This window comes from Ambystoma mexicanum, chromosome 2q (assembly GCF_040938575.1).
Source record: "Ambystoma mexicanum isolate Mex_15411 chromosome 2q, UKY_AmexF1_1, whole genome shotgun sequence".
NCBI lineage: Eukaryota > Metazoa > Chordata > Amphibia > Caudata > Ambystomatidae > Ambystoma > Ambystoma mexicanum.
Genome location: NC_090924.1, coordinates 1,363,221,614 through 1,363,248,684, shown reverse-complemented (window position 1 = coordinate 1,363,248,684; position 27,071 = coordinate 1,363,221,614). Strand labels below are relative to the sequence as shown.

Sequence of the window (27,071 nt, the reverse complement as noted above, 5' to 3'; positions counted from 1 at the left end):
CCTCTCAACACAAAAACACTCTCCTGGCCCACAGTCAAATTCTTCTCTAACAGTTCAATAAGGGTAATACAATCATATCACATTTTTAAATAGTGCTTCTTGCCATCGTCCTCTGGTTTCTAAGTGATGTAGTAATAGGTGTCTATATAAGCCATTCTAATAGCATTGAATTCATTGAATTTGCAAGGACTGAGTTGGCTCTGTCCAAGATTGAAGCCTCTGAATGCAGATTGTGCACAGATGTCTATGTCTATGGCAAGCACTTAACTCCCAGAGCTATCTTATTAGTCAAGGGACTCCCTGATGACATGTTCTCTGCATTATTCTGTCATCCTGCCATCATCTTAACCTACCCAAATCACAGAGGCAGCCAACACAACTCAGTATCCCCTCTGCTCCATCCTCAGGAACTACACGTATTCACATCCCAATACTCGCCGGTACTCCCCAGACCTCACCAGCACCAGTCAATGCGCACACCAACTAGAATCCACATGACCCAAAACCGAGCCTAGTTAGCAAAGGGCACAACACATTAGTTTGAAACATAGGCGCTCTTTATACCCACTGAAACTGTACTTGGCAGATCAGCATGCATTAATACTCTTAAAATACAAATTTAGAGCACACTGAAAGACACACAGTACCCCATAACGATACGGAGTAATGGTAAGAAGTGTGACAATACTGGTGGAAATAGTCTAATGTTTAATACCGGTTCCAAAGTGGATCATGCAGTAACAGTAATATCGAATGAGGACACTAAAAGGATAAGAAGGTAATTGCATACGAATGGCAAATAACAAAAGCCAGTAGTAGAATGGCAACTGGTCTTGACAAAGAGATAGAAATTTAAATACAGGGATAATCATCGCCAAGAAGCAGAATGTCGGATCAAAAGTCAGTGATTGCACAACACCTGTTTGGTGTATTTTTAAAAGGCCATACAAGCTTGTCCAAAATTTAAGAGAAACTTTAAAGGGAATTCATAGGACTCAACTGGAACATCCAGGATATGTTATAAGGCAGAGACCAAAAACAAAAAAACAAAAAAAAGTTATTGGGAATCTGACAAACAGTGCTTTGAGGAATCCCCCTTGCCAGGAATATCTCATGGTGTTGCTTAATAGATGTTTTTTTCAAAAGTCATTGATAACATGAATACAGGTGTCATATTAATAATTTGCAACCAGTTTTTCCAACAAGGTTTTCAGGAAGACCAGAAATACATTTACCAACAAGCTTATTAAATGGTGTACTTCTTGTGTCCTTCTTAAAAGGTGTACTTCCTGTGGCCTTCTTAAATGGTGTACTTCTTGAGGCCTTCTTAAATGGTATACTTCTTGTGGCCTTCTTAAATTGTGTACTTCTTGTGGCCTTCTTAAACGATGTACTTCTTGTGGCCTTCTTAAACGATGTACTTCTTGTGGCCTTCTTAAACGGTGTACTTCTTGTGGCCTTCTTAAACGGTGTACTTCTTGTGGCCTTCTTAAATGGTGTACTTCCTGTGGCCTTCTTAAATGGTGTACTTCTTGTGGCCTTCTTAAATGGTGTACTTCTTGTGGCCTTCTTAAATTGTGTACTTCTTGTGGCCTTCTTAAACGGTGTACTTTTTGTGGCCTTTTTAAATGGTGTACTTCTTGTGAGCTTCTTAAATGGTCTACTTCTTGTGAGCTTCTTAAATGGTATACTTCTTATGGCCTTCTTAAATGGTGTACTTCTTGTGAGCTTCTTAAATGGTGTACTTCTTGTGAGCTTCTTAAATGGTATACTTCTTGTGAGCTTCTTAAATGGTATACTTCTTATGGCCTTCTTAAATGGTGTACTTCTTGTGAGCTTCTTAAATGGGGTACTTCTTGTGAGCTTCTTAAATGGTATACTTCTTGTGAGCTTCTTAAATGGTATACTTCTTATGGCCTTCTTAAATGGTGTACTTCTTGTGGCCTTCTTAAATGGTGTACTTCTTGCGGCCTTCTTAAATTGTGTACTTCTTGTGGCCTTCTTAAACGGTGTACTTTTTGTGGCCTTCTTAAATGGTGTACTTCTTGTGAGCTTCTTAAATGGTATACTTCTTGTGAGCTTCTTAAATGGTATACTTCTTATGGCCTTCTTAAATGGTGTACTTCTTGTGAGCTTCTTAAATGGTGTACTTCTTGTGAGCTTCTTAAATGGTATACTTCTTGTGAGCTTCTTAAATGGTATACTTCTTATGGCCTTCTTAAATGGTGTACTTCTTGTGAGCTTCTTAAATGGGGTACTTCTTGTGAGCTTCTTAAATGGTATACTTCTTGTGAGCTTCTTAAATGGTATACTTCTTATGGCCTTCTTAAATGGTGTACTTCGTGTGAGCTTCTTAAATGGTATATTTCTTGTGACCCGATTTCAAGTCCAATGGGAACCCTCCCCCCTTTAGGTAAAGAGGTTATACAGATGATTAGGGTTGAATCGAAGTGCACTGGCTCTAGGAGAAGATGATGAATGAACGCTGACTGGGAATTGGTTTGCAATGATATCCCACTCAGTCTCTGTTTGCCAAAATCTCCTTAACATTAAGGAAAAAGAATGTCTTGATTCATATTGAAAAACACAAGCGGATAACGTTCAGAGATTATATTACTGGGTTGCTCATATTATTGAACATGCCCAACGTTGAGGTCACGTGTGCTGTAAACAGGCCCACAAGCTTTGACTTTGGACAAAGGCCATTAGAAAGAGAATGCGACTGCTGGGAAGAGAGCCACTTGGGATAAATGTAGTATTTTCGGAAGTGCAGTAATTGCAATTTAGCAGTATCCTATTTCAAATGTTCTCCCCTGATTTAAGTAAGCTTGGAGAAATTATGTTTTCCAAATGCATTTTTTTTAATTGTCATAGTGTTTTATAGGTTGCAAGAAAATGTTAACACTTAATAGAATTTTTACACAATTTATGCTAGTTGTGTCCAGTATATTCCAGCATGTAACTGAATGAATTGCATTTGCTTGGAGCTATTTATCTCCTGATTGTAGCACTGAAGAGCGTGGGTAGTTTCATACCAAATTCGATTATGAGTTAGCTTTGTATCCTGAGGTCAACTAGTGGCATAGATCTATCTGGCTTTAACATATTTGGGAATGTGATTAAAGGTGCATTAGGAAACCTCTAGAAGATATTCAAAGCATTAGACCAAACTAGGGTTCTGATCTGTTACATCACATGTGGCAGATAGATCGACAGCATACTATGCCAGGGTTCGAAATTGGGGGGAGCTATTTAGCTCCTGCTTCTACCATAGAGGAGCCTAGTTAGCTTGAAACCAACAGCTACCAGGAGCTACTTTTGGCTCCTAGGGCCAACTAGTGCCTTCCAAACATGTAAATGTGACATGAACTTTGAGCATTTTAGAATGTTAATAAAGAAGAATTAGAACACATCTAATACATATTTAGACACACTGGTTCATACAAAATGGACAAAAGGTTAAAAGAGCATCTCTGGTAGGTCCTGGTTCCCCTGCGGTAGCTCCTGCCTCCTGGGTGATGCCAGACACCCAGGAGCTGGTTTTAGCTCCTGCTCATTGAATCAACATTTTGAACCTTGTGCGCATAACATTTTTTAACCACAGCCACTTGATTGGCAAACAGAAGGCGGGCCATTGCATCTCTTCCATTCACTGAATGTTAAAACACACATTAGCAAAGCCAACAGTTTAAACTTGGTAGCAGAAAAGATCACGTGAGGAAGGCATAAAGAGCGGCACCTATTTTGAAATCAGTCCATGGGTGGGGTGAGCATTCTGACACCGAACAATGAGGCATGCAGGAAAATGGATGGGTGAATAGGTCTTCTTTGTGTTTGAGATGGGAGAAGTTTTTAGCAGTCTTTTTAGTGGCCATTTAACACAATGGACCTCTGCATAGAAAGAAGACACTATGAAAAACCTACATTTGGAGGTACTCATTTCTCCATTTTCATAGCCTAAGTATGGAACTCTAGCCCAAAGGAAATCAGGAGGACGGAGGAACACTTTAAGTTTTCGGAAGCGTCTAAAAACCTAGTTATTCAACTCACCAGAATAGAAGTGAACCAACAACAACCAGATAGCAATCTTCGCTTCGGGAGCGTGACACCCCCCCCCCCCCCGTTCCCCATAAAATTCCCACGCCACACCTGCAAAGGCTTTTCAAAGACAAATCCTAAGTGAGTGGATTGAGGGATCTGAATAACCAAACACACCAAATGTCTTATACCAAACTACCAAGAAAAACAAGGAACACCTTTCTCAGACGATATCCACGCGACGCCACAATGATCTTCAAAAACCCACATACGCAGGTTCATTAGATCAAGAGGACCCAGGCAGCCCAACAAGACACAGTCCTTACCTCAGTCAAATCCTGCATCTCAGGCAATAATAATGTCCCCGAAACAATAATCATTACACCGCTCCTCTCATCTGTTCTCCACACCCAGACAAGCTCAACATTGTTATACGAATTCCTGAAACTCGTTCAGTACCCCAACAAAAAGAAACAAGGAAATCGTATAGCAGCACTGTGCCCAGGGACTACTATAAAGACTGGAGGGGGGGGTATCTGTCCTTCCCTCTATATGGCAGAGTAGACGCACAGAGCACCCCAGCCAAGATTTTCTATTTGGTAAACGTGGACGAGCAATCAAGGCTTAAGCTCTCAGGAGGTGATGCGGGCTGGTTATTAAGTACAGTGCAGTGCAGTTCCCAAGCCCCGAGAAAGGAATGCCCACACACTATGTTAGTGATAACACCGTTCTTTATATAAATAAGGTTCAAATTATATACACATACTAACAAACATTGTGCTCAGGCAATACTATAATGATAAATGTACAATTTCTATGTGGTACTACAATTAGTCTTTAACTCCATTAAAATGCACCAACTGCTGACAGTTTCAAATGGCATACAAATCAATAGCAAAAGGTGTCAAACATAGACTTGTGGAAGGAAAACAAATTGTTAAACAATTGGCAGAATACTGGGCCCCTACCACCAGGCACAGCTCTGTGTGAGGACCTGGGCAACCTGTAAATAATATAATAGACAAGCCCAGTCCATATAATGTTCGGCACAGTCTTATTTCCCGCTACAAATGTTCTACTACCCCAATGTACCTGGTTTAGCAGGGTTCGACGTCAGGTCATCGGCGGATCCTTCTTGAGTGAACTCCCTTTAAGGCAAGAGCCACGGATCGTCGAGATCCCTCGAAGAAAAAGGTGAACAAAGGCATTGAGGCAGCAGCTTCGGTCCTGGCAGTGCTCATCGACGATCGGTCGTGCATGTCGTGTGAATATGAGGCGTGCGGTGCTCCTCAACAGCGATAGTTTGTTGCCGCAAAGAGTCAAATGAAGAACATAGGCCCAGCAAGGGCGTCAGGCCGTCAGCGTCTTTGTGAACTTCGGGTGGCGGAAACCCACTGGCGGATTCTCCATGATTCAAAGTGTTCTTAGGCAATGTAACGTTGCGGCTCCGGTCGTTGGTGGCACATCGTCAAACTGTCCCTGCTTCTGGGCAACAGAGCTTCAACGGGCCTCCAGCGGTTATGGCAATCCTCCGAACCCTGGTCGATGATGATGGACTTCGATGGCCACAATGTCCGGGTGCGGGCTCCGATCAGCAGCCTTTCAAGGACTGACTTCCAGGAAGCCTCGGAGAAGGTTAGCTGGTGCATGATGGTCCCTCGTAGCTCAGGTAGAGGTCTCCTAACTAGGTCCTCTCTTGGATCAGTTTCTTGAAGGGACAGCAGCTTTCAGATTGTGTCGAAGGGAAACTGCAGTCAACCTTCTTCCGGCTCGGCTTCGAGATCAAGCATTGAGTTTCAACTTCAACTTCTGAACGATTTCCATCAGTGAGAGGTCCCCAGATGAACAAGTTACTTTCTTACCTGGTAACGTTCTTTCGATGGGATGGTCCGACGACGTATTCCATATCTATGACATGTAATCACCACAGCTGTGCTGCTTCGGAAACTTTTTCGGCGTCTGCGTCCTGCGTCGATGACGTCGATACGCCGTCGTCGAGGACCTCCTCCGACGTCCGACGTCATCCGATGTGATAAGTAGGACGCACGACGCCCATAGCCTCAGTTGTAGTTTTTTCCCCCAGAATGTGTGACATAAGTCAACTGCCAGTCAGACACAAAGCCTTGCGGAACGCAAGCTGCAATCGCAAAAGAAATTCTGCAGCGGGGAAGGCCGGGCGGGAGCGATATGGAATACGTCGTTGGACCATCCCATCGAAAGAACGTTACCAGGTAAGAAAGTAACTTGTTCTTCGAGGGGATTGGGTCCTCCGACGTATTCCATATCTATGACAGACTCCCAAAGCAGTACCAAAGCAAGGAGGAGGGAAAGAATTTAGAATCAAATAGCAGAGCAAAGGACCGCCTTGCCAAAGGCCAGATCCTGTGCCCGGATGGAATCAAGGGAATAGTGACGTACAAATGTATGTACTGAAGCCCAGGTGGCTGCATCACAGATGTTGCGAATAGGAACACCCCTCTGCAGGGCAGTAGACGCAGCCATACCCCTGGTAGAATGGGCCCGCAAACCAGCCGGTGGGTCCTTACCCGCCAAACGGTAGCACTCCGAGATGGCCAAAACAATCCAGCGAGACAAAGTCTGTTTCGTCACAGCTTGCCCCAAACGCTTTCCAGCGTAACCAATAAAGAGTTGATCATCCACTCTGACCCGGGACATGCGTGAAACATAAAAGCTTAAAGCTCTCCTAGGATCAAGCCTATGGAGCCTCTCCTCTTCCTTACCAGGATGCGGAGGAGGATAGAATGCCGGAAGAACAACCTTCTGGGCCAAATGAAATTCCGTCACTACCTTCGGAAGAAAAGAAGGACGAACTCTAAGGACAACCCTGTCCTTGTGAAATACAGTGAAGGGAGGCTTAACTGAAAGTGCCTGTAACACACTCACTCTGCGAGCAGAAGTAACCGCAACTAAAAACACAGTTTTCAGAGTTAACAGCCTCAAAGGGCAAGAATGTAAAGGCTCAAACGGAGCACCCATAAGAAACTTAAGAACCAAGTTTAAATCCCAACCGGGCACCAGGAAAGGTGACGGAGGGAACACATTAGTGAGCCCTTTCAGGAACTGTGAAATCAAAGGGATTTTAAAGTAAGAACACTCTTCAGACGAGCGCTTAAAGATGGACAGCGCCGCCAGGTAACCCTTAACGGTACCCACTTGCAAGCCCCTGTGGGCCAAAGAAAGTAAAAAGGACAGAACCATGGGGATGTCACATGCAAAAGGATTCACATTCTGAACTCTGCACCAGTCGCAGAACTTACGCCAACGGCAACGGTACAGAGACTTTGTCGCCGGCCTTCGGGCCGAAAGCAACACCTCCATCACGTCCGCAGGGAGGTCCCAATCCTTATACCTCAACCTTTCAGAAGCCAAGCGTGAAGGTTGGGGGATCTGACCTCTGGATGGAGAACCTGACCCCCCTCCCGTGAGAGCATATCGTCTCGGTAGGGAAGACGACGTGGAGGGCAGATGGATAAGTCGAGAAGGTCCGGGTACTACGTCCTCCGAGCCCACGCCGGGGCAATGAGGATCATCCGGGAACCGAACTTCCGTAACCTCCGCAGCACTTGCGGGATGACGGGGACTGGAGGAAACGCGTACAGCAGCGGGAATGACCACTCCACCACGAACGCGTCTCCTAAGGCTACTTCTGGAGGAAATTCCCGCGAGCAAAACCTTTCGCACTTCCGGTTGACACTGGAGGCGAAGAGGTCCACTTGAGGGGTCCCCCAAAGGGCGAAGATCTCCAGGAGAATCTCCTGAGCCAACTCCCACTCGTGAGAGAATGCGCTCTGCCTGCTCAGAGCGTCCGCCGTCACGTTTTCTGCTCCGGCCAGATGAACTGCCGAGATCGAAACTTCCTGCTGGATGGCCCAGAACTCGAGCTGCATCGCCTCTCTGCACAGAGGAAGTGACCCTGCCCCCCCCTTTTTGTTGAGGTAGTGCATGGCCACTGTGTTGTCCGTCAGGATCAGGACATTCTTCCCTCGCACAGACGGCAGAAAAGCCTTCAGGGCTAGCCTGACGGCCCTCAGCTCCAACAGATTGATATGGAGTCTGGACTCCGACGGAGACCAACGACCGCTGACTGTCAGCCCGCTGGCATGAGCTCCCCATCCCGTGAGGGATGCATCCGTCACGACCGTCACCTCCGGCCAGGGAAGCCAAAATGGAGCCCCCTTCATCAAGTTGCCTTCGACGGCCCACCACAGAAGGTCCCGGGCGACCGAGGACGGCACCTGAATCGAGTCCGACATCCTGCCGGAGGACTGCGACCATTGCGACTTGAGTGCCCACTGCAAAGATCTCATCCGCAGGCGAGCCTCTGGCACCAGAAGAATGCAGGATGCCATGAGGCCGAGCAACCTCAAGAACTCGAACGCTGGGAGCGTCTGGGCATGCTGAAACTTGTGCACCATCTGCTGAATGTGAAGAGCCCTCACCTGGGGAGGAAAACACTGCCCCAGGGAAGTGTCGAGCACTGCTCCGATGTACTGGAGCTGCTGTGTTGGTGTCAAATGGGACTTCTTGAAATTGAGGGAGAAGCCCAGCCTGTGAAGGGAGCGACAGGCGATCGATAGATGATCCAGGACTTGCTCGGGAGAGCTCCCCCTGATCAACCAATCGTCCAGGTAGGGGTAGACGTGAATCCCCCCTTGCCTGAGATGCGCTGCCACCACCACCATGAGCTTGGTGAAAACCCTCGGGGCGGAGGTCAATCCGAACGGCAGGACCCGAAACTGAAAGTGCGAGTCGCCAACCGCGAACCTCAGGTACTTCTTGTGCTTGGGATGGATCGGCACATGGAAGTAAGCATCCTTGAGGTCGAGTGACACCAACCAGTCCTGAAGCTGAAGGGCCTGGAGAACTTGAGAGAGAGCAACCATCTTGAACTTGTCCTTCCTGAGGAGTTTGTTCAAACCGCACAAGTCCATGATGGGTCTCAATCCCCCGTCTTACTTCGAAACCAAAAAATAAGGGGAATACCATCCCTTGTTCCTCTCCGCTACAGGCACCAGTTCTATGGCGCCTTTCTCCAGCAGGGCTTGAATTTCCTGCGCAAGGAGCGGATCCAGACTCTGCAAAGAGAGGTACCCCGGTGGAGTGTCGCGAGGCCTGTGCCGAAAAGGAAGACAGTAGCCGTGGGTTATGATCTCCAGAACCCACACATCTGAAGTAATGGCTTGCCACTCTACAAGATGCTGCGCCAGCCTTCCCCCAACCGGCGAACCATGGGACATGGCCTCACGACTGAGTGGGAGCGGCTGCGGCGTTACCTGAGGGCAAAGAGGCAACTGCCCGAGCGGCCTTGGCACCACGGGTACCCTGTCGTCCACCTCTGGTACCCCTGCGTTGGCCTCTTTGACTGCCAGCTCCTCTCGCGTTACTGAAGGATGAGTAATAGCGAAAGGAACCACCCCTCCACTGCTGTCCCCTAGGACGAAAAGGCGGAGGTTGGCGAACTGCAGCGCCCAACGACTTCGCTGCAGCTATTGAGGTCTGCAACCTCTCAAGGCTCTCGTCAGCCTTGCTGCCAAAAAGGTGTTCACCATCAAAGGGCATGTTGAGGAGCCGGGACTGCACATCAGGAGCAAACCCCGACTTCCGCAACCACGCAAACCTGCGTATCACGGTGCTCGCCGCCATGGACCTACTGACGCATTCAGCCAAGTCCAGACCCGACTGAACGGACTCACACATGGCATCCTTACCATCCTGGACCATAGAAAGGAAACCATCCCGTTCATCCCCTTCGGGAATACGTTCAGCCGCTAACGCAACACAGTTCCACAGAGTGTGCGTGAAACGTGACAAGGCACAAATGGAGTTGGCCGCCTGAAGTGCCATACCACCAGAAGAAAACACTTTCTTCGCCCAGCCATCAAAACGTTTGTCGTCCCTATCAGGAGGGATGGTAGGGTACGACGCCTGCTTCGCCGGGGCCGTGGCCGCCTGCACCACCAAACTTTCCGGAGTGGGGTGCCTGGTCAAGTAGCAGGGGTCGCTACTGGCTGGACGGTATTTACGCGACAAGGATCTGCCCACCGCCGGGAGACTCTCCGGAGCAGTCCAAGCCGCCGCCACCCTTCTCTGTAAAGCCATAAGGAACGGCAGTACCGGGTCAGTTGGGGGACCAACATCAAGGATGTCCGTCAGATCATCCTGCACAAACTCCCCTGGGGGAGCAGACCATCCCAGATACCCTAGCCATAAGGCGCCGGTACGAGGAATCGGCATGGGAGCCAGGCTCAGGCCTACAAAATTCCACCTCCGGAGAGGTGTCCAGTCCACTGGCATCATGCAGTGACTGCCTCAAATCGTCAAACTGACCATGGCCCGAGACAATTTCATCTGGCACCCGACTAGGAACCAGGCCATCAGAATCCTCATCCGCCTCCGAAATATATTCCAGGCGGCGAAAAGGCACCCGAGAGTGCTTGCTCTTAACCAGAGCCTTCCTAGGGGGCACACCCGTGACACGGGGCACCTCCGACACGAAAGGCGTCGATGGGACGAGCGAATCGGCGCCGACGCCGAGAAAACCGGCAACGGCGCCGAGAGGATCGGCGTCGACGTCAGATGCAGCGCCTCCAGAATCGGCGGCGTCGACACAGCCCTCGAGGCCGGAGCCCCGAGCGTGTCCCTCGACGACCTGATCGTCGACGGGCTCGACGCCGTCCTCGAAGCCGGAGCCTCGAGAAAGCCTGTCGACGCCCTCGACGCCTCAGACGTCGATGTCTTCCTCGAAGACTTCACAGGAGCACACGGTCTCGAACGCGTCGAGGACCGGGACCTGGAACGGGTACGGCGAGAACGAGCCTCCTTGTCCGAACGGGACCGCTCCCGCGACTCGTGCTGACCACTCTTGCGAGCGGTGTCTCTCGACCCCACACCGCCGACCCCACTCGGGGGCGCGGACGGCTGAGTACCCTGCGACTCAAGAATCGCCAACATTTTCTTCCCGAAGGAAGCCCATTCCTCTGGCGTCGCACGGCTGGTGGGGTAACCGACGTGCCGTGCAGAATCCTCGGAAGAGGACCTGGAAGGCGACCGGTGACGGCGCTTCCGAGAATGCCTCGAAGAGGCTGAGGAGTGGCGAGACCCACTCCTAGAAGAAGACCGACGAGACTTCCGACGATGACGCGGAGAGTCACCCCTCGAATCATCCGTCGAAAGCCCCGCCGACTTCGACTTCCGGGGCTTGGACACCCGACCTACCGACAACTTCTTCTTACGTTCGCGTAAGGCCTTGGACGTGAGCGACTGGCAGTCGATACAGTCATCCGTGTCGTGGGCCTCCCCGAGGCACCAGAGGCAGGCGTCGTGCGAGTCAGTCACCGACATCTTGGACCCACACTCCCCGCACTTCTTAAAGCCCGGACGCGGGGTTGAAGACGAAGTGGAAGACATCGCCGAAGGAAATTCACAAACGAACAGGTTCGAAGAACCAGAAAGAACAGAACTCCAAAGAGTCGAGGCTTAGAACCGAGAAACACGAAGCAACACGTTCGCGGAAAAAACGGAACTGAGGCTATGGGCGTCGTGCGTCCTACTTATCACATCGGATGACGTCGGACGTCGGAGGAGGTCCTCGACAACGGCGTATCGACGTCATCGACGCAGGACGCAGACGCCGAAAAAGTTTCCGAAGCAGCACAGCTGTGGTGATTACATGTCATAGATATGGAATACGTCGGAGGACCCAATCCCCTCGAAATACTGTTTGGGCTCTCATTCACTCTGCTGGGTCACAGGCAGCCAATCAGGCTCAGAGTGCATTTAGGCCATTCTTCTCCATCCAGACACTCACAACAAGGAATGTGGATTGGGACAAGTACCCAGTCATTCAGTACCCCATACTGCATTCATACCAGTTTCGGGCAAGGCTGTCTCAGTCTTTGTGTCACATACCAGAAACCAAACAACCATAACATGAAATGCATATTGGTCACACACTCCATTCACCCAGGTCCCACCCCAAGGGTGTACCCACAACATACAGTCACTGGGAAGGCTCCAGCCAGCCAGTCTGGCCTAGACTTCCCCACAATAACATATATCCAACTTCCACCCAACAGCCAGTCAGGGGAAGGGACAGAGTCAGGGCTTCCGAAGACTTTGGGAAAACAAGGTAACAGGCAATAGAAAGCAAGAGGCCACAGGGGCCATCTTGTCTCCTATCAAGAATCAACTGATTCCAATGGCAGGGCATGAGTATTCCAAAATTGAGGATGCTCAGAGCAACTGTCATATTCAGTATGGAGCTGCCACCAGCCTATACCCTGCTCTGTGGGCCACACACAGGTGGCCAAAAATATACACTAGGAGTACAGGGTTGTACCCCCACCCTCGGGTGCTATAAGGGTATCTGTAATGAAGGGAAGAAACAGGTGGGAAATCTGGCACTGTGGAGCTCCGGGCTGGACCAGCATCACAGCAGCAAGCATAGAATGTCTGGCTGATGTCAAAAAGATGATGAATACACTTGAGACAGGGAGTATAATCCAATGAAATGAGGGGAGGGGATATAAGGTCAGTTTCTCTAATACTGACGGTTGGATATGTGTTGTTTTCAACTAGGGGCTGACGACGGAAGAAGAGCTTGCCTACGAGTGGGCCTACTGAAGGAAGGAAGATAATAGACTTACCACGAAGTCTGTAATTGCACATGTTGTGCGCGAGTGACTGGTGGCACCTGTTGTGCCTGAGTGTGTTGCACCAGTTGTGCTCGAGAGAAGTTGAGGAGTCTGCCCGTTGGCGGAGTGACGTGAAGAGGGAGTCCGTATTCGTGACATAAGGGAAGCGATACGTTTTGACAAAGGAGCAGGCTGATGAGTTTTTCAACGAGGGCAGCGTCAGTCCGCTCCTCCTCCTAACCCCCTCCAACGAGTGGGAGGAGTTTGATGTCAGGGACTAGCAGCAGGAGTGCCGGAGAGGAAGGATCAAAGAACGCGTGGTTACGCGTCCTCGACCAGCTGATGGAGGCCTGTTCGAAGGCGGGGCCTTGGAAGCGGTTCACAGAGAAACGCCGCGATAGAAGGGGGCAGAGAGGCGAGCCGAAGACAGCGTTGTGAATTGAAGTCACAGCTGATCGGCAGCGTCCGAACGCACGTAAGTGAAGCCAAAGGAGAAAAGGAGAAAAGCTACGCTACCCCTTATAGACTGATAGACGAATTTAACTTTATCCAATTGAGGGATCAGGGGCGTAAATATAACTCATGGAGGCATATCAATACGTGCCTGAAAGGAACTGAATGAGGAGAGGAGGAGCCTCTCTATATGCTGAATTCCCTTCGGTCTCAAGTTTAGAAGATTTCAAGCATAAGAGATCCGTGCAAACAGAATAAAGCAGTCAGGCCATTTTAAGGATATAAAGACTGAGAAAATAAAAGAACAAACTGAAGAAACCTGAGTTTTTCTTGAGGAGAGAAAAGAGACTCCAATTGAATGTCTTGAACTCTGTCAAGACATCCACCGAGAAGTCTGCAATTCCATTCCCATACAGATTGGTGGTAAAGGTGGACCAGACAAACGAGGATTGTGTTAAGAATTACAAATAAAGTCTGTTTGAACTACAAAACTGTCTCAATGGTGTTTGTCCCATCCGCAAATTTATAACAGTATCCCAAGGGTCTGTTCACCAAACCAAAAAGAGGAAGAGTGGCACTGCCAGGAATCCCACATGGACTCCTGTTCAGAAAATAACACAGAACACACATGATAAAAGGAATACAGGACAAGGACATGGAGCCCCTGTCCCTCCATTGCATTTCCAGCATCACAACTATCCACTCGCTACCCAAAACCTAATAACCATCTCCTTCCGCAATGAACCTCATTCATCACACACATACCATACACACCCAAGAGATCTAGAATAAATATTCACTAAACACCCTAAACCACACACGTCTCAAACCAACTCCTAAATCCCCATCCAACCCTCAAACACCAGACAACTCAGACACTTGATGTCTTCCATCTGGACACAATACGCATCCAGTGAACAAAACAAACACACCTGGAAAGCACATGATCACACAGACGCCAGTTACTCCTGGTTATACACAACTCAACAGCTGATCACACCACCTGTCTTCAGAATTGGGAATAACAAACTTGAAACTAGGCGGATATTTGCGAGTATCACATACAGATATACTGCAAACTAGTAATAAGGCCTCATTACTCCCACTGACAATTTAAAAAAAGAGGAGTAACACTTGTGTCATAGAAGAAACCCTGAATCTAGTTTGATATTAACAAAGTGTTTAAAAATGCAGACAACAGTGATATCAAGTTGAACATAATCATAACATATCACATTGATGTCTTGGTTAATTAAACCCTTGTAAGTAAAATCATAAATTCACCATTTACATCAACATTTTCCTGTATATTTGACTACTTTGTTACTTGCACAAAAAACTAATAATGATATAATAATGATAATAATGATGGGCTTCAATACGAGTCTGGCGGTAACCCTGCCGGTGTCACTGTCGGGTTGCCGTCGGACTTGTAATATTTTACCAGCGCCTGACTCCCTGTGCCACCGGGCTATTACAAGTCTGGCAGCCTGGGAAGTCAGGCGCCGGTAAAATGTAAGTCCCCATTCCCATAGAGTCCAGTAGGACTCTATGGGAGTGGGGACTCGGCAGCACTGGCACCGTTGCTAACGGTGCCGGTGCTACCATGAACAGTCTGCCAACCATGGCCGCAGCGCCCGGCAGGGTCAGACCGGTTAGTTTGCTGGTCCGTAACAAGGGTGCCAGTGAGCTTACTGGACTGGCAAACTTATAATGAGGCCCGATGTGTAAGTGATATAGCGCTTACACCTAAAGTGCTTTACTGAAAACAGATATGCATACAATATACTCCAACGGAAGTTGGTACTCATTTATTGACCTCAGAAGGATGAAAGTCTGAGTTGGCCTTGCCGGGATTCAAACCTGCGACCTGCAGATCACACACAGATCGCAGCAGCGAGCACTCATCCCACTGAGCTATCGTACTGACTTACTAATAATGCCACCAGGAAACCGGGTTTAGAGATCCCGGCCATATTCCCCCAGTATTTGAAAAAGAGACTGCAAATAGTTTCACCCTTATCTAAGTCCTATGTGCGGCTCCCATTTGACTGGCCGGCGGGCTGTCCAACCCTTCGAAAGTGCCTTATATCCGCTATCAGTTCTGCCATAGGGTTAGCTTCCCTATGGCAAGTTAGTAAATGTCAGGCCCATCAGGGGACCTTGCTCTTTTTAGACCTCAGAGACCACAAAAGGCGACAGAGACAAGCCAAGCACAAATGGCCACCTCAGCTGTAAGATATACAGAGCTATTTGGATTGCCAAACAGTTGCACTGGCACACAACTAATTCACATGCCAAAAAACAACTCTTTGCTACAGTTTAGAATCGGCTTCTTCCTCTCACTGTTCAAACAGAGTCTTTCAGAGGCTGTTATGCTAAAGCCTAGCTAATTATTCATGACTGCCATACCCAGTGTCCAGACAAATTAGTTGGCGCCTGGATCCCGCCCCAAGGCCACCACCCTTCTTCTCTTTTCACCTAATTCCCAGTGATACCATCAGTCTATCTCACCTGCAGGAGATCACCCAAACAGGGCCTATTGAGGATTATGAAACCCCCACCCTCATGGTGCTTTCAGGCATGTGGTGAAATCTTGACTCTTTCATGTCAGATATCCTCAATGAATTTCTCCTGGAAGGAGTGGTTCCTGCCATATTTCAAAGGGGTGTTATCAGGCTGTTTCTAACACAGTGAATGGATAGCTCCTGCGTGGCCAATTGCTCCCCAATACTAGTCTTCATCCCCTGGTTGAGGTACATGTGGTTGTTAGGAAATCACAAAACAAGTGTTGGACCGTGTCATGGCACTCCGTCTAATCTTCTTGTCATTAGGGATATCATTTTGTCCACAGCTGACAAGGGGGCCACCTCTCTCTTGGTCCTGTTGGATCTCTCTGCAACCTTCAATACAGTGCATTTTAAGATCTTTATAAACCACCTACCACAAGTTGTAAGAGTCAGGCTGGCAGCACTGCAGTGGTTTTCCCCATGCTTGCAGCATAGAGCCACAACCGTGGGCATGGGAGGTTTTCACTCCTCCTGGCAGGTGTGGTACATCATGCTTCCACAGGGATCCAGTACTGCCCTTCCAATTTACCATACATGTCTGCCCCTCCTCCCCTCGATCTCCTCATGCTGCTTGGCTTGTCATTCTTCCACCTATGACCCACATTGCTTTCTCCATCAGTGCAGGGTCAGGCTGTCTTGAAAATACTCACCATATCCTTAATTGGGATGGGAAAAACTGGTTTCACTGCAATGCAGGAAAGACCAAGATCAACTTCCTGAAAGGTGCTCCTTCTTTGCCTCTAGTTCCCCATAAGGAGGGATGTGACTGTTTTCTTAACTCTCCATTAAGCCAAGAGTCAAGATAACAATTCTGGGTCTTGGATCTCTCCCTCTCTCATCGGATAGCACAAGTAGTAAAATCGATCTTTTTCCGCTCCACTGAAAGAAGCCTCTCCATTCAATCCCCGAAAGATTGCAATGTGGTGTTGGGAGCCTTTAACTAATTTGCGACTGCATTATTTTAACAGTCTGTATACTGGGGCACCAGTGAGTGTTTTATCTTGCTTTCAGCTGGCATAAAATGTATCTGTCAGGCTCATCATTTGGGCTTAGGAGAGAGAAGACATTTCTGATCTTTGCTGTACTGGCACACTGTTAAATCCCAAATCAACTAAGATCTGATATGTCTGGTCTACATCATTCATGGCCGAGCCCAACTTCTCACTCTGCTAAGATCCAGAGTTACTTTCCATTACATTCTCATTGATTAATCCCAAAAGTTCTTGGTCATTCCTCGCTTCACAAAGGCTAGCCTGGGAGCCAGAGTCTACAGGGTTCCATGATTGTCAAAAAGCTCCCTCTTGCCTTGCGCCGGAAGTGCGACACACCCTCCCCCTACACACACTTCAGAAATAAATCCTGAAACATTGTTGCATTACTTAAATCGCTTCATTACCCATCCTGGTTATTCTGACTCGGACAGGATGTCCAGCACCTTAAAAAAGTGCATTCTGTATACTCTGTGGCGTGGTGGAGTGAGGAGGCAGCCAATGGGATGGCATTTTGGTTATAGGCTTTTATCATCAACAAAAGGAAAAATAACCTATCTTTCTTTATTTCTATAAGGTTATCCCTACCAAAACAAATAATAACTAGGGTTCTCGTTGTCATGATGTATGTCAAAACAAAAAAACAGTCCCCTGTCCAAACCAACTACTCTATCCCTGCCACTTATAAAAAAACAAAAGGATTCAAAAAGCTCTTGACAAGGATACCAGCAGAATGACTCCCTTCTTCTGGGGTAAGAATTCAGTCTTAGGCTGGGTTAACAACAGTCTTTTACAACAGGTCTGATTTGCCAATACGACTAGGAAATTGACTCCCTTCTACTGGTCGCTCTGGAGGAATCCTGAAGGCTGTTACATCGCAGTTATTTGCACAAGTCTTTAAAATTCTTTTGACTTCAGGTCCTACCAGGGGTTTTTGATTAACAATCGTAGGGTTTTATCAACTCTTCTTCTTATATCCCTTCTACTGTCAGGGCTTCCTGGGCCTTGTGTCTGGTCTTGTTCCTTCGGGAGTTTACTCCCAGACAGTTCTTGGCTTAATAGATGTTTTCCAGACTTATTAGTTTCACCACTGTGATGAGGGAGTTCACTTCAAGGCACTCTTGGTTTTTACTACTTGCGTTGACACCACTGTGACGAGGGATATCACTCCCGATGCACTCTGTCCTTTGGCTGCTTTGTAGATTACTATTGTAACCAGGGGGATTCCTCCCATGACTTTCTTGACTCTTGGCTCACTGGATGTCACTATTGTGACCAGGAAGATTACTCCCGAAGAAGACGTGACTCTTGGTTCTTTGGGTATCACTACTGTGATGAGGGAGTTTACTCCCGAGAATGCTTGACTCTTCTACCTCCTCAGAGCCCACTGGCTTGCCAACAACTCCTGTTACATTCACCTTGACCTTGACTGGTGTGTGTGAACGGTTCGTCCCGGTGTCTCAGGTCAGTGTTTCTTCTGCACGCGTCCCCTGCGTGCTCTTCTGCGACTTCTCTGTGGTTGATGCGGCTCCAAAGAGCCGTTTCCATGGTGTGTTTGGCACTATTAATGGACCACGCGGTCCGCCTCCTGGTGGGGACACCACCACCAGATGGTAGCAAGTAATTCTCCCACTGGCTTGCATAGCTCCTTTCTGCTTCTTGCCCGAAGACAAACTGTCTTTTGGGACTTCGGATGCCACAGGTTTGAACTTCCTGGGCTGCACAGGATGGACGCCGGCTTCCCTTGCAGTTGATCCTGCTTACCCACAACATTAGTCCTTTCTCAGTCTTTGTTATATTCTATTCGGGAGCAGCATCACCTCCCTAGCCTCACAGTGAAGGGCTTCCACCTGGGGAGAAGTGACGAGATCCTGTGAATCATCACAGGGTGCTCTCAACAAGTGCAATCAAACAGTCGCTCACTCAATGTTTAATCACAGATCAAAAGCTCACGGATAAACTAGTGATGTATTTCTTTAAAGATTCCATAAGAGACAGTGGGCCTCATTACGTGGTTGCCGCCATCCTCCTTAACTCTGTTACTGCCGCCTAACATCCCAGTGCTATGGGATATCAAAGCGGCAGCGGTACGGTAAATCCCCATTCCCATGGAGCCCCATAGGACTCCATGGGAATGGGGACACTGAAGCACCGGCACCGTTAACGGTGCTGGTGCTTCAGTGAAAAACATGCCGGTAGGGGCTTGAACTCCTGGCAGGTCAGGCCTACCGGTATTTCAGAACCCCTACCGACATACTTGTAGTTTGGCGGTCCAGAAAGGGTGCTGGTACGTTGCTACTGGCCCCTTTAAGTCCGGACCTTCAAACTTGCAATGAGGGTCAGTGTTTCTTTAAAAATGGGTATAGTTGAGTAAGTCAACGTGCATTGTGATTTGCTGTGCAAGATGTGTTCACACCCGTTCCCCATGGGAAAGACTTCCACCAGTATGGAGGAAAAGTGACAGTACATCAGAGTATGCACATTTTAGCAACTTCCCGTGCATGCACGGGCCAATGGAGAAGGGGCATATGAGGAGGGACACAAAGTTTGTAGGTGTTTTTTGGCTATTTGCCCACCCATTGACTGCCCATTGCCATGCTAATCCCTATGGCAATTCCCACCCAGTTACTGCCCGTACCCGGCCAAAACACCTCCTCATGGGAACTCTTTGAGCTCGCTTTAATCAAGCCTTATCATTAAACTTTGAACTCAAAGTGCCTGCCAGTGTTTTCTCAAAGCAGTCTTCTGAGAGTTAATGACTTAATTGGAGTTGTAAACCCGCTACTGGTGTGATAAAAATGTCTTAACCATGTTGCCTTCAGTCACTCGATTTATAAGCACTATGCACCCTTCACTGAAGTTCTGTTGAAGAGAAGCATTGGCAAAGCCACCAGTTTTGGCTTGTGTATACGCTTTAGGCATTTGCCAGGCACTGCTATTAGATGCCCCGTTACTCGCACCATGTTGCATCTGCTACCATCAACAGCCAGTTAATACCACTGCGGCAGTGCCTTTCCCACACCAAAAAAAAGCCCAAACTGTTGCCATTGCTAATGCTTGTTATATGAAAGCACTGAAGCCACGAAGGTGAAAGTAGCCAGAAACACAACTTAAAATCCTGTGTCGCCCGTAGGGCTACAGAAAAGGTTAAGATCCTTCAGTAAGAATCTAGGTGAGAAAGTGCTACCGTGATTTTCCTTGTGATCTTATGAAATATAGATTGACTGTGCAGTTTTAAAACAAAATCTACTATTCATTTTGTCAGCCGAGTGAGTCGCAATTGATCTGTCAGATGAGGTATGGCCTTGAATCAATGAGCTGTGTGCTGCGATGTTGCCAGCTAACTTATTAAGCTATTTCTCGCCGAATGCATGGGATCATTGCCACACTGTAGGTACATGCATATTTCTACTGGCTGTTCCATGCACATCTCAAAAAGGGACCTTGGCAGGGAGACTGTCTTCACAATCTTGAGGTCCACATTACACCACCTTTTCTGCAAGCCTGCCTGACCCTGAATACTGATTCCAGATCAAGCAAGACCACTTTTGGGTGAGTGCATGTGTGTTGTGTGTGAGGTACACAAGCACCCTAAAGTTTCTCCATTTCTTGGCTTCATTGTAAAAGAATGGCAGCGAGTTTCAGCATCCCTGAGCATATTAGTGAACTGATAGGAAATGGCATCTCAGCTTATAGACACGTGGCAGATTGTGGGTCTGAAATAAACGAACGACTCCTCTTCTTGCCTAAGACACCTCTGCTTGATAGCAACCATCTCCATACGGGGACAAGCCATTTTATTTAAAGATGGCGGAAAAATACACAGAGAGCCGGGAAAAGTAAATGGGCATTCTTCACCGTGAGTGCCTCGCCAACAAAGGTCTGGCGCAAACAGCCTCAGCCAGATCTCGGATCTGTCTAGTGGGGCACCCTCACTATGAACCTGGGCTACCCCGGGTGGAAAACTTCCTGGTGGAAGCATTTATTCCCTGCATAGCTAGCCGACCATGGCTGTAGTGGCATGTCCAGACTCTTTTGAAGGAGGTGGCCCAAGTGCGGCACTGATTTATGCCGGGGTGGCATGAAGTACGAGCGCACACAAAGCTAAGGATCATAGTTTATGATAATGGGTTGGCAACTGGGATGGCCAATCGGATTCCAGGGGTAACACGTGCCACACCAGGCCACTCCCTGGACACATCTCTGCATGGCTGTGCCAAAGGCAGAACTCTGCTAGGTTCGGGCGGCAGCACCCTCTCCAGTTTCTTGGACTGGGGCAGAATGGGGCCAACATCAGCTTTGAGTTGGCAGCTCTCTATGGCCACTTCTAAACCAAGAAGCTCAGTCTACGAGTGGTGGGAGTGGGTGGTGAAGAGGTTGGCGAGAGAGCTCACAGTGTTGGAGCTCGCTGTGCACACATTAGAGCAAAGTCCATTAATTCAAGGACCTCTTTGTCATTATGAGTAAGAAAAGGCAGGAGCAGAGAACCCGCAAATAGCTGGCAGTTGCCAGAAGCAGAGCCAAGACTGGAGAACCAGTCAATACTCGTGGTCTGCACATATCAAATTGTTGCAGTGGCCCAGTCACATGCAAAGGGCCATTTTCCCCAGTACGCAACTTCACAGCGGCGTCAGCGTATGGACAGTAAACTCTGTGGCAATTCACATTCCGCAATTCCTGGGGGCTTTTTAGCATCTCATACGAAGCAGGACTCTTATGACATATTGACGAGTACACTCCCAGCGCGCGATTCTCACCGACATCAAATTACGCAGTGTATATGCTGACTCAATAGGGAAAGGGTGGAAATGACACATCGTTGGGGATTTCCTCATATTTTAAGTTCCTAGAACCACTGATGATCAAGTGTTGCTGTTGTTACTATAGAAATGGAAGGAGGGACACAAAGGTTCAACCAGAGGGCAGGCCTAAATGACAGGGTAACAACCTCTGTACTATGGTAGAGTCAGACCCACTGGTCTTTCAGAGGTAGCTACATGTCCTGATTCCCCAATAGGCCAGTCTACCTATGCACCGGTTTCATGGTTTTCCCCCAGTATTAATAGCACATAAAAGTATATAATAAAACCCATACCTTTTCCCGCACCGCCATACTACGAGTATGGCCCTTTCGTCATCAAGCTGGAGGTAAATCCAACCACTTTCCACCAAACATCAGCGAAATTACTGCAGCAGTAATTCCGCCAGGGGTAATTCCACCAAAAATGCCCTATAGAGTCCAATGGACTCTCAAAAAATGGGGATTAACTCTGCCACCGCCACTTGTAATTCAGTGGTAATTCCGCCTGACCAAGTAGTGGTAACAGTAATTCTATTGGGAGGTATTCCGGCAGATTTACCACCGGAATACAACCCATGTCATAATTAGGCCCAATTGTCTTTGTACTTGTTCTATGACCACTTTAGAAATGAGAATGATAGTGGGATCCACGACTGCTCATTGATATGTTATGGGCTGTTATCACACTGCACAGATGATGTACCGGAATATGTTTGCTCTATTAAAATACAACAGAAAGAGGATCAAAAGAGGGGCTTTGCCAAATAAAAGAAGGTTAGCAGTGTGGGGATAAAGGGGATGGGGGTCTGTAAACACAAAAAGGCTGAATTGCTTGGAAGTGAGCAATGCATCTATGAAGGTACACGGTCATTTATTAGTCCCCTTTGACAATATTGTGTGGTACAGGGAGGCATTCTATCGATGCTGGGTACTGTTAAAGCAATGGGCTGATGGGACTAGAAAACGAAGGGAAGGCAGAACATTTAACGCCAAGGCGGTGTTCAAAGGAGATGTGATGAGAGTGAAGCGGAGACTTGGACAATGTAGAACGGAGGACTTAGCGAGAAATAAATATGACAAGGATTTTGTCTTGGTTGAGAAACATAAAGCTTGATGGCACAAATATATGATAGCAGTGCGGCAAAAAAAAGTAGTAGAAAGATGCAAGGGAACAACACAATAATATGGGTATCACCCAGAAAACCTATCCTATGGCCAGTCCAAGAAAAGCCTTATAAAAACAAAGCAAAAGTAGGGGCTGTGAAGAGAATCTTGGGTTGCCCTGGAGAACCAAGGTGATGGGTGATTAAGAGAGATAACACAAAGACACGCAGGAGGAAAAAGGGGAGTGGTATGAGGAGAGTAAGGAGGGACCAGATCCAGCGGTGACTGCTGAGCCTACAGGACAGGACAAGAAGGTGCACAGCTGCATTGAAAACAATAGGTCAGAGAGAATGACAAGGGCTTGCGCTCATTGGCAGAAGAGACAAGGTAAGTGCTGTTTTACTGGAACATAAAGGGATTTATAAAGATCCTGCTAATGGATGGAGCAGGCAGCCCTACGGTTAAGCAGAGTCCCAACTACTCTTGTTCCTTAAAACCAGGCCAATACTCCCCACAACAGCAGAAAATAGGAGGTAAAAACACCCAAAACGAAAATAGGAAATAGCAGACATATAGGATCTGCAGCCTGAACCCTGCATCCACCGATATAAACCAGCCCAGGTGCTCTGAGATCACCACAGTGGTGATTTGACACAGTATTAAAGCTCTATAACATGACATGACACAACATAACATAACTCATGTTGGAATCAGTGGCAGCAGTAGAGCGGTGCCCCCGGAAACAGCCTTACTAGAATCACTGCCTGATCTGAGGAACTTTAAGATCTAAATACATCTTGATTTGAATGTAATAATAGGGGCAACAAAGCATGCTTTGTAAAAGGTAACGAGTTAAAATATATTTTTGCAAAGCTAAAAAAAAAAAAACTTTTGGGAATGGGATTTACATTTTACTCCCCAAAAAATATTAGGAAATAGGGAGTAAAATACTCACATGTCAATATCCTACCTGGAGCGCAGGGAGTGAGTAGGGATCATAAGGTGCATGGAGTTTGAAAGGAGATCGGATGATGAGTGAGATGTAGAGGAAGTGCGCAGGGACAAGGGGGCGGGCCAATGTGTTCCGCATCCGTAAAAGAATGAGCTCAAAGGAACGAAGGAGAAGCACACAGCATTAGCAAAAGGCGAGACGAGAAGGTAGCAGTGAAGAAAGACTAAATTCAAGCACGGCGTCACATGGTCCACTGGGGGGCAACGCTAGTGACTTTATTCCGAACATGTGTATGTAGACTTGAACGAAATATGAGGAATTAGGAGAGAACGGTTAGGAGGCATGTAAGGAATTGTTCTGGGAGAGGATATGTTATGCGGCAGAGCTTCTGTACTGCGCCAAATCGCCATTGTAGATGTCTCGGAGTGCCTGGTCTGACGGGTGATTAGCATCTTGTGCTCCCACCTGGGGTATCCAGACCTCAGTCTACAAAGGAGGAAAAGGGGTAGTGAGAGAAAAGAAGATGGCAACGTGGGTGAAATGCCACAGTCATAAGGATGGGTGATGTGGAAGGGGGAGCAGAATGCTTTGTGCTACCTTGGATCAGTGCAGATCCATCCGGGTGGACCAGAGATTGGTACTGTAGAAAAGTCGGTAACGTTGGTATGCTCCAAGCGCGTATGGCATCATTGTTTATGCGCAGCAGTGTAGAGGGGCAACAGTTGATAATGTGTGGTGTTTGGCTGCGTGAAGGGCTCAAGGTGGGCTCCAGCCGCCCATTAGCCCGGGTTCCTTTTGGACCCAGGATTACCTTTTACATTTTCCCACAGTGCAAACCCAAGAATGGTCATTCAGTGATATGATTTTGCACTTTCTTGGCTCACTTTCTGCCAGGCACTAGAGGTTTGTGCATGTCACACACATGCAGAACAAGTAAGACACAGCCAGAGGAACTGTTTTTAACATAGAAAGAGTGACTGTCCAGGCTGGCATTTCAAGGAAGCTAGCACTTGCAGCCATCAATGCCTCGTCATCGACCCCGTCCCAGTAGTGTGGTCGGATCATGGTGAATGAGACTTGGCTCACGTGAGGAGGTCACGTGAGGAGGACGCATCAAAGTCTATCGCACAAGTCAGTTTCACTCTAAATATCAACACAATTTCACTAGAATGGTTATGCACTTATACCAGACAGATGTCTTTTCAGTGAATATACTCTACACTGTAGGGAGGACTCCGTCACTTCACAATAAGTACTGACGTAGGAAAGAAAGGCTATTACCTCTTTAGATTTTTAGTTTTGACTCGTCATTTTCCTCTCTACACGAATACTGTCAGCGCAGTCACTTGATGCAAGCAGTGTTGCTGAAGTCTTTTCAAAATGCTATGACATAGTGCTATGTTACAATCAACGGTGTGGTTTGTACGTGAACACAGACTTAAGAATAGTTTCTGGTAATGATTATTTGCCAATACATTTCCAGCACTTTTCACTAAATGTGTTTCTTGCAACAGAACTACATCAACTCTTTCCCGCCATATCTTAGACAAAACTTTTTTTCTTTTAAGCATGCAGTTCAACCCCTTCACATTCCAGCTACACACAGACAACGGGCCCATCTCGAACAGAAATCAGCTTCATGTATGCAAAACCCAGCAGGTCAACACCAACATTCCTATTTGTATTTCAATAACGTATCCAGTCAGTGTAGCAAAATTAAGCAATCCTCCCTCCCACACCCAGACAACAAGAGACAACAAAAGACAACACGGAAACATCGAATTTGAACAATGCTTGAACAAAATCCAAGACACCCTGGACTTCAACAAAGCAACCTTATATCCAGAACTAAACCATATCCCAACCATCTCCCAGAATCCTATACCTGACTGCATGCATCATTGCATCCCCCCTACATAATATACATAGTCACTTAAAAACATTCAAAACCAAACATACCAATCAGTCTAGCCACATTTTTTTCCCCCTCATTCGCTCTTTCATTTTTCATCCCGTTTAAAATAAACACCACCATATAGTTCTAATAACTACACAACATACGCTACCCAAAATAAGCAATACCAATGACACTGAGGTTCACCACCTCAAGTAACGAGATATATAAAAGCATCAAAGAAACCCGACCTGGCAATATCAACACTCCCCCAACCATAAAAATACAATCAGTATAAGAGAGATAATCATTACCGGAAAGTATATTTGAACAACTATTCATCTAATTCCAGGGGCGTAGGAATTATGTTTAGGAAGGGTTTCAATGGACTTATTGATAAGGTGAGTATGGACTCTGAGGGTCGTATTATTTTGCTAGATTTGAGTATTGAGGGCAGAATGATAACATTTGGATCTATTTATGGTCCCTGGTTGCGAGGTGGGATGTTCTTTCAGACTTTGAAAGGGATGTTGCGTGATATGGGAGGAGAATCTTTCACCATTGGTGGGGATTTTAATTGTGTGATAGATCCTGTTTTAGACAGGTCTTCTTCATGTGGTTTCACTGGTCGGACGTCAATTAGGGAGTTCCGAGAATTTTTGGAAGTCTTTGATTTGGTTGATGTTTGGAGGAATTCTCATGGGAGAGATAGGGAATTTTCGTTTTACTCTCCGGTACTCGAGGCTTGACTACATTCTTATGTCAGACAGATTGGCAGAGAAGGTTTTGGATGTGACGATAGGGGAAAGGCACCTTTCAGATCATTCAATTGTGACTGCAAGGTTGTCAGATGTTGCTGAGCGGAAAAGTATTTATAGATGGAGGCTGAAACCTTTTGTGCTGAAAAATGAGGCTGCTTTGGTGGCGTTGAAATTGTTTATCACTACTTATTTTCAAGAAAACTGCGGGTCGGCAGATAACATGATAGTGTGGGATTCCTTTAAAGCTTCTGTTAGGGGAAAGTTGATGAATTGGACTGCTAGGGTTGGAAGGGTTGAAGGTGCTAAATTGAAGGAATTGGAAGAGAAACTTGGGAAATTGCAGAGATGCTATGCGTTGACAAATGATGTGAAGTTGAGGACTAGAATGAGGACTAGAATGGCGGTGATAAAAGAAAAGTTGCAAAGTGAGTTGAATTTGCAGGCGGAAAATGGTTTATATTATGTGAAACAAAAATATTGGGAGGGGGGAGATCGTGGAGGGAAGGTTTTAGCTAATAAACTGAAGAGTTATTCTGAGAGGGTATACATCCAGAAGATTGTGAATGATTGTGGTAAAGTCCTGGTCAAAATGGATGAGATTGGGGATTGTTTTCGACTGTTTTATGCAGACTTGTATAGGGAAGATATGGACCCACAGATGGAGGAGTTGGATGACTTTTTTGGAAAAATTGATCTCCATGTTGTTTCGGAAGAAGGCAGGGAGCTATCGGACGGTCCAATTGACAATGCAGAGGTTTCTTTGGCAATTGGGGAACTCGCAAAAGGGAAGTCGCCAGGAGTGGATAGTCTGACAGTAGAATTCTATCAGGAGTTTGAGGAAGTGTTGTTGCCTAT

At 47.1% G+C, this 27,071-nt stretch overlaps 1 protein-coding gene across 3 annotated transcripts in view; it reads right to left on the bottom strand.

Annotated features, from left to right (window-relative positions):
• Window positions 1–27,071, bottom strand: part of ANO10 (anoctamin 10) — a 1,555,753-nt gene that overhangs the window by 179,955 nt on the left and 1,348,727 nt on the right. The gene's annotated exons all lie outside the window — the stretch shown is intronic.